Genomic DNA, 6700 nt, shown 5'->3' with positions numbered 1-6700 from the left:
TCTGAGCCCATGCACCTCAATCAGAGAGCCAGTGAGCCACGAGGTGCGGAGCCCACAGGCTGTGGAGCCCACGAGCCACAGCTAGAGAGAAGCCTACAGGCCGAAACAGAGAGTTGGAGAGCTGCAACGAAGACCCAGTGCAGCCAAAAATAAATGATCAATATTTTTTAAAAAGTCATCCTTTAACGTTTCCTTAGGCCGTTGTTTTCTAATCTGTAAAATGACTTTTGTTGTTGTTGTCCAGTTGCTAAGTTATGTCTGACTCTTTTTGACCCCGTGAACTGCAGCACACCAGGATTCCCTGTCCTTCCCTATCTCCCAGAGTTGGCTCAAACTCACATCCACTGAGTCCGTGATGCTATCTAACCATCTCATCCTCTGTCACCCCCTTCTCCTCTTGCCCTTGATCTTTCCTAGCATCAGGGTCTTTTCCAATGAGTCGGTTCTTCACATCAGGTGGCCAAATTATTGGAGCATCAGCTTCAGCATCAGTCCTTCTAATGAATATCCAGGGTTGACTTCCTTTAGGATTGACTGGTTTGGGAGTGTCCATTTCACAAGAATTTTTAAAATCACTGATGCAACAAGGCAACAAGGCACTTGTTTTCCTTCTCCTTTCGTTTTTATTAATCCTCCCATCCATCTGCATTTTCTAAAACTCCAGGAAGAGAATTTAGACTAAGCTGAAGACACTTCATGCAAAGAGTTGACTCATTGGAAAAGATTCTGATGCTGGGAGGGATTGGGGGCAGGAGGAGAAGGGGACGACAGAGGATGAGATGGCTGGATGGCATCACTGACTCGATGGACATGAGTCTGGGTGAACTCCGGGAGTTGGTGATGGACAGGGAGGCCCGGCGTCCTGCGATTCACGGGGTCGCAAAGAGTCGGACACGACTGAGCGACTGAACTGAACTGAACTGAACTGAAGTGTCTTCTTACCTCTTTGAGCTCTGTCTCCAGGATTTGAACTCTGAAGCCCAGAAGAACTTGGGCAGGCAGCAGAGTAGGGGAGTGAGGGGGTAGGGAGTCGGGGGTGGGGGACTGGGGGCAGGGGTCGGGTGGGCGGGTATTGTGAAGCAAGCTCCCTTTCAGACTTAATTCTCAGGTTCCAAAGCTAATTAATACCAGTGCTGCTGATTTGCTCAGTCGTGGCCGACTCTTTGCGACCCCATGGACTGTAGCCCGCCAGGTTCCTCTGTCCATGGAATTTTCCAGGCAAGAATACTGGAGTGGGTTGCCATTTCCTTCTCCAGGGGGTTAATACCAGTAGGTCCCGAGTTGCTTTGCTCAAGGGTGCAGTACCAGCTCTGGGCGGCAGGTGGCGGCATCTCTACGCCCCCTTCTCGGTGGTGCTGCTGCTGCTGCTAAGTCACCTCAGTCGTGTCTGACTCTGTGTGACCCCATAGAGGCAGCCCACCAGGCTGCCCCGTCCCTGAGATTCTCCAGGCAAGAACACTGGAGCACCCAGATTTTATTAGGTTTTCCTAACTATTCCTGCGGGGCTTCCCTGATAGCTCAGTTGGTAAAGAATCCACCTGCAATGCAGGAGACCCCTATCTACCTGTTAGTTTGTTCTTTCATATGAATTTCAGTATCTGTTTAGAATCATATGCCATCAGTAGAGGACGTTCAAATCTGCCTCCTCAAATTTAAATTTGGGCTACCCAAATATAAAGACTGAGTCTCATGTGAAAAAGTGCAATGGCTCCGTTGTGCCCAACTCTTCACGATCCCATGGACTGTAGCCCACCAGGCTCCTCTGTCCATGGGATTTTCCAGGCAAAGATACTGGAGTGGGTACCCATTTCCTTCTCCAGGGGATCTTCCTGACCCAAGGATTGAACCCAGGTCTCCTGCACTGCAGGCAGATTCTTTACTGACTGAACTACCAGGGAATCCTTATCTGGGTCCAAATTGGATGGTGAAGGACTGGGAAGTCTGGTGTGTCCATGGGGTTGCAGAGTCCAACACCACTTAGCGACTGAACAACAACACAAATTTGCATAAACTGTAGGATTAACTCACCCTGAGTGAATTAGAAAAGAGAAATCAAAGGCATAAGTGCAGATGATATGATAGAATAAATATACTATATAATATTGATATAGTAAAATATAGAGATAAAAAATTAATGGACAGAAACCAGTAGTCGTCATAAACATAAACAATAACCACGGAGATATAATGTAGAGAAAACCCCTCCATAGCAGCCAAGAAGATAACATACTTGGTAATAAGTTCAACAGGAAATGTCCAAAATTTGTACAAAGGAAAAGACACTAAAGTAGGTTTAAACAAAAGGAGAGTCATTTCATCTTTTGTTCTTGGAAAGGATGACTCAAAGTAATAACTGTGTCAGTTCTCTCAAAGTAACTTTATAAATTTAAGGCAATTCCATTAAAAATAACAAACCATTTTTTCTAGGTTCTAAATGTATACTAAAATACATATGGAAGAATAAACATGTAAGAATAGCCCGGAAAACCTAAAAAAGAAAGGCAATGAGGGAGGTCTAGCTCTGCCAAATATTAAGACATACTACATTATATCTACTACTGCGGGCAGGAGTCCTTCAGAAGAAATGGAGTAGCCATAATGGTCAACAAAAGAGTCCGAAATGCAGTACTTGGAGGCAATCTCAAAAACGACAGAATGATCTCTGTTCGTTTCCAAGGCAAACCATTCAATATCACAATAATCCAAGTCTATGCCCCAACCAGTAACACTGAAGAAGCTGAAGTTGAACAGTTCTATGAAGACCTACAAGACCTTTTAGAACTAACACCCAAAAAAGATGTCCTTTTCATTATAGGGGACTGGAATGCAAAAGTAGGAAGTCAAGAAACACCTGGAGTAACAGGCAAATTTGGCCTTGGAATACGGAATGAAGCAGGGCAAAGACTGATAGAGTTTTGCCAAGAAAATGCACTGGTCATAACAAACACCCTCTTCCAACAACACAAGAGAAGATTCTACACATGGACATCACCAGATGGTCAACACTGAAATCAGATTGATTATATTCTTTGCAGCCAAAGATGGAGAAGCTCTATACAGTCAGCAAAAACAAGACCAGGAGCTGACTGTGGCTCAGACCATGAACTCCTTATTGCCAAATTCAGACTTAAATTGAAGAAAGTAGGGAAAACCACTAGACCATTCAGGTATGACCTAAATCAAATCCCTTATGATTATACAGTGGAAGTGAGAAATAGATTTAAGGGCCTAGATCTGCTAGATAGAGTGCCAGATGAACTATGGAATGAGGTTCGTGACATTGTACAGGAGACAGGGATCAAGACCATCCCCATGGAAAAGAAATGCAAAAAAGCAAAATGGCTGTCTGGGGAGGCCTTACAAATAGCTATGAAAAGAAGAGAAGTGAAAAGCAAAGGAGAAAAGGAAAGATATAAACATCTGAATGCAGAGTTCCAAAGAATAGCAAGAAGAGATAAGAAAGCCTTCCTCAGTGATCAATGCAAAGAAATAGAGGAAAACAATAGAATGGGAAAGACTAGAGATCACTTTAAGAAAATCAGAGATACCAAAGGAATATTTCATGCAAAGATGGGCTCGATAAAGGACAGAAATGGTATGGACCTAACAGAAGCAGAAGATATTAAGAAGAGATGGCAAGAATACACAGAAGAACTGTACAAAAAAGATCTTCACGACCCAGATAATCACGATGGTGTGATCACTGACCTAGAGCCAGACATCCTGGAATGTGAAGTCAAGTGGGCGTTGGAGAGCATCACTACGAACAAAGCTAGTGGAGGTGATGGAATTCCAGTTGAGCTATTCCAAATCCTGAAAGATGATGCTGTGAAAGTGCTGCACTCAATATGCCAGCAAATTTGGAAAACTCAGCAGTGGCCACAGGACTAGAAAAGGTCAGTTTTCATTCCAATCCCAAAGAAAGGCAATGCCAAAGAGTGCTCAAACTACTGCACAATTGCACTCATCTCACATGCTTGTAAAGTAATGCTCAAAATTCTCCAAGCCAGGCTTCAGCAATACGTGAACCGTGAACTTCCTGGTGTTCAAGCTGGTTTTAGAAAAGGCAGAGGAACCAGAGACCAAATTGCCAACATCCGCTGGATCATTGAAGAAGCAAGAGAGTTCCAGAAAAACATCTATTTCTGCTTTATTGACTATGCCAAAGCTTTTGACTGTCGGATCACAATAAACTGTGGAAAATTCTGAAAGAGATGGGAATACCAGACCACCTGACCTGCCTCCTGAGAAATCTGTATGCATGTCAAGAAGCAACAGTTAGAATTGGATATGGAACAACAGACTGGTTCCAAATCAGGAAAAGAGTACATCAAGCCTGTATATTGTTACCCTGCTTATTTAACTTATATGCAGAGTACATCATGAGAAATGCCAGGCTGGATGAAGCAAAAGCTGGAATCAAGATTGCCAAGAGAAATATCAATAACGTCAGATATGTAGATAACACCACCCTTATGGCAGAAAGTGAAGAAGAACTAAAAAGCCTCTTGATGAAAGTGAAAGACGAGAGTGAAAAAAAGTTGGCTTAAAACTCAACATTCAGAAAACTAAGATCATGGCATCTGGTCCCATTACTTCATGGCAAATATTTGGGGAAACAATGGAAACACTGACAGACTTTATCTTTTGGGGCTCCAAAATCATTGCAGATGGTGACTGCAGCCATGAAATGAAAAGATACTTGCTCCTTGGAAGAAAAGCTATGACCAACCTAGACAGCATATTAAAAAGCAGCAATAGCACCTTGCCAACAAAGGTCCATCTAGTCAAAGCTACGGTTTTTCCAGTAGTCACGTATGTATGTGAGAATTGGACTATAAAAAAGGCTGAGTGCCAAAGAATTGATGCTTTTGAACTGTGGTGTTGGAGAAGACTCTTGAGAGTCCCTTGGACTGTGAGGAGATCCAACCAGTCAATCCTAAAGGAGATCAGTCCTGAATATTCATTGGAAGGACTGATGCTGAAGCTGAAACTCCAATACTTTGGCCAACTGATTTGAAGAACTGACTCATCTGAAAAGACCCTGATGCTGGGAAAGATTGAAGGCGGGAGGAAAAGGGGACAACAGAGGATGAGACGGTTGGATGGTATCACCATGGACATGAGTTTCGTAAGCTCCCAGAGTTGGTGATGGACAGGGAAGACTCCCGTGTGCTGCAGTCCGTGGGGTTGCAAAGAGTCGGACACGACTGAGCAACTTCACTCACTCACTTATCTTTGCATCTCCTCATATCTAGAGAAGCACTAAATCCCTTCATGGTAACATCAGATCCTCATGACTAGCAAAAACCTTTTGTAAAATGAGTGCTTCATGGCACTGAACTCCCCTTCACCAAAACCTTATATATTGAGTTTCCCCCACAGCCGCTTTGGAGCACTCTCTCAGAGCTCTCTGAGATGCTGCCTCCCGGGCTGCAGTCGTCATTTTACCCCAAATAAAACTTAACCCACAACTCTCGCGTTGTACATCTGTTTTTAGTTGACAAGGTCTAGAGCCTGTGCTCCTCAACGAGAGAAGTGAGTGCAGGAAGAAGCCTGTTAACTAAAGAGCAGCCCCTGCTCGCTGCAACCTGAGAAAGCCAATGCTGCTACTGCTAAGTCGATTCAGTCGTGTCCGACTCTGTGCGACCCCATAGACGGCAGCCCACCAGGCTCCCCCGTCCCTGGGTTCTTCAGGCAAGAACACTGGAGTGGGTTGCCGTTTCCTTCTCCAGAGAAAGCCAATGCACAGCAACAAAGACCCAGCACAACCAGAAGTAAATAACTGATTAATCTGTAAACTGGTACTGTAAACAATAACTGATGTGACTACATAAATACAATAACATTTTGTATGGCCAAAAATCACCATAAAGCCAAAGACAAATAAGAAATGGGGGAAATATGTGCCATAAATATCATGGTAAAAGGGTGAATGTCTCTGATATATTTTTTTTTAAATCTCATGAAAATGGAAGGAAATAAGACCCAAAACCCAACAGAAAAATGGGCACAAAACATGAACAGCAACACCTTCCTCAAAAAAGATGTAAAAGTGGCCCTTAACCGGGTGAGAACATGTCCAACTTCAGTCCTCAGGGAGATCCAAGCTGAAATGACTGTGAGATACCCCTCTTCACTTTTCGGGTTGGCAAAAATTAAGAAGCTTGACGTTTTCTGGGCCAGGCTGTAGGAAAACAGGAACTTCTAAAATAGACCATGGAAATGCAAATTTTAACAGCCCTTGTGAAGGGGAATTTGGTTATCTCAAATCAAACTATTGATATATATGTGTTTACCTCTTGATCTTTCCCACCAAAAAAAAAAAACTCTTTATCTGTGAATTTACCCTGAAGATATACCTCCAACAATACAAAAATAAATGTGCACGAGGTTATTCACTGCAACATTGTTTGAAGTTGCAAAATATTGGAAACTGCTGAAATCCTTAAGCATAAGAAATGCAAACATCAAGACTGGTACATCCATACCATGTATGGAGATGATGCAGCTGAAATAAAATCAGGAAGATATACATGAACAGACAGGGAGTGGTTTCTAGGACACATTGTTAAGTGTTTTTTTGTTGTTGTTGTTAAGTAAAGACAAAAAATATATACAATATTTATATGCTTTATGTAGGAAAGAATAAACAAGAAAATATACATGTATCACATATTTTTGCAAAAAGAAACACAAA

The sequence above is a fragment of the Bos mutus genome, chromosome 19 (assembly GCF_027580195.1).
Source record: "Bos mutus isolate GX-2022 chromosome 19, NWIPB_WYAK_1.1, whole genome shotgun sequence".
NCBI classification, from domain to species: domain Eukaryota; kingdom Metazoa; phylum Chordata; class Mammalia; order Artiodactyla; family Bovidae; genus Bos; species Bos mutus.
Note: the sequence above shows the minus strand (reverse complement) of the source record.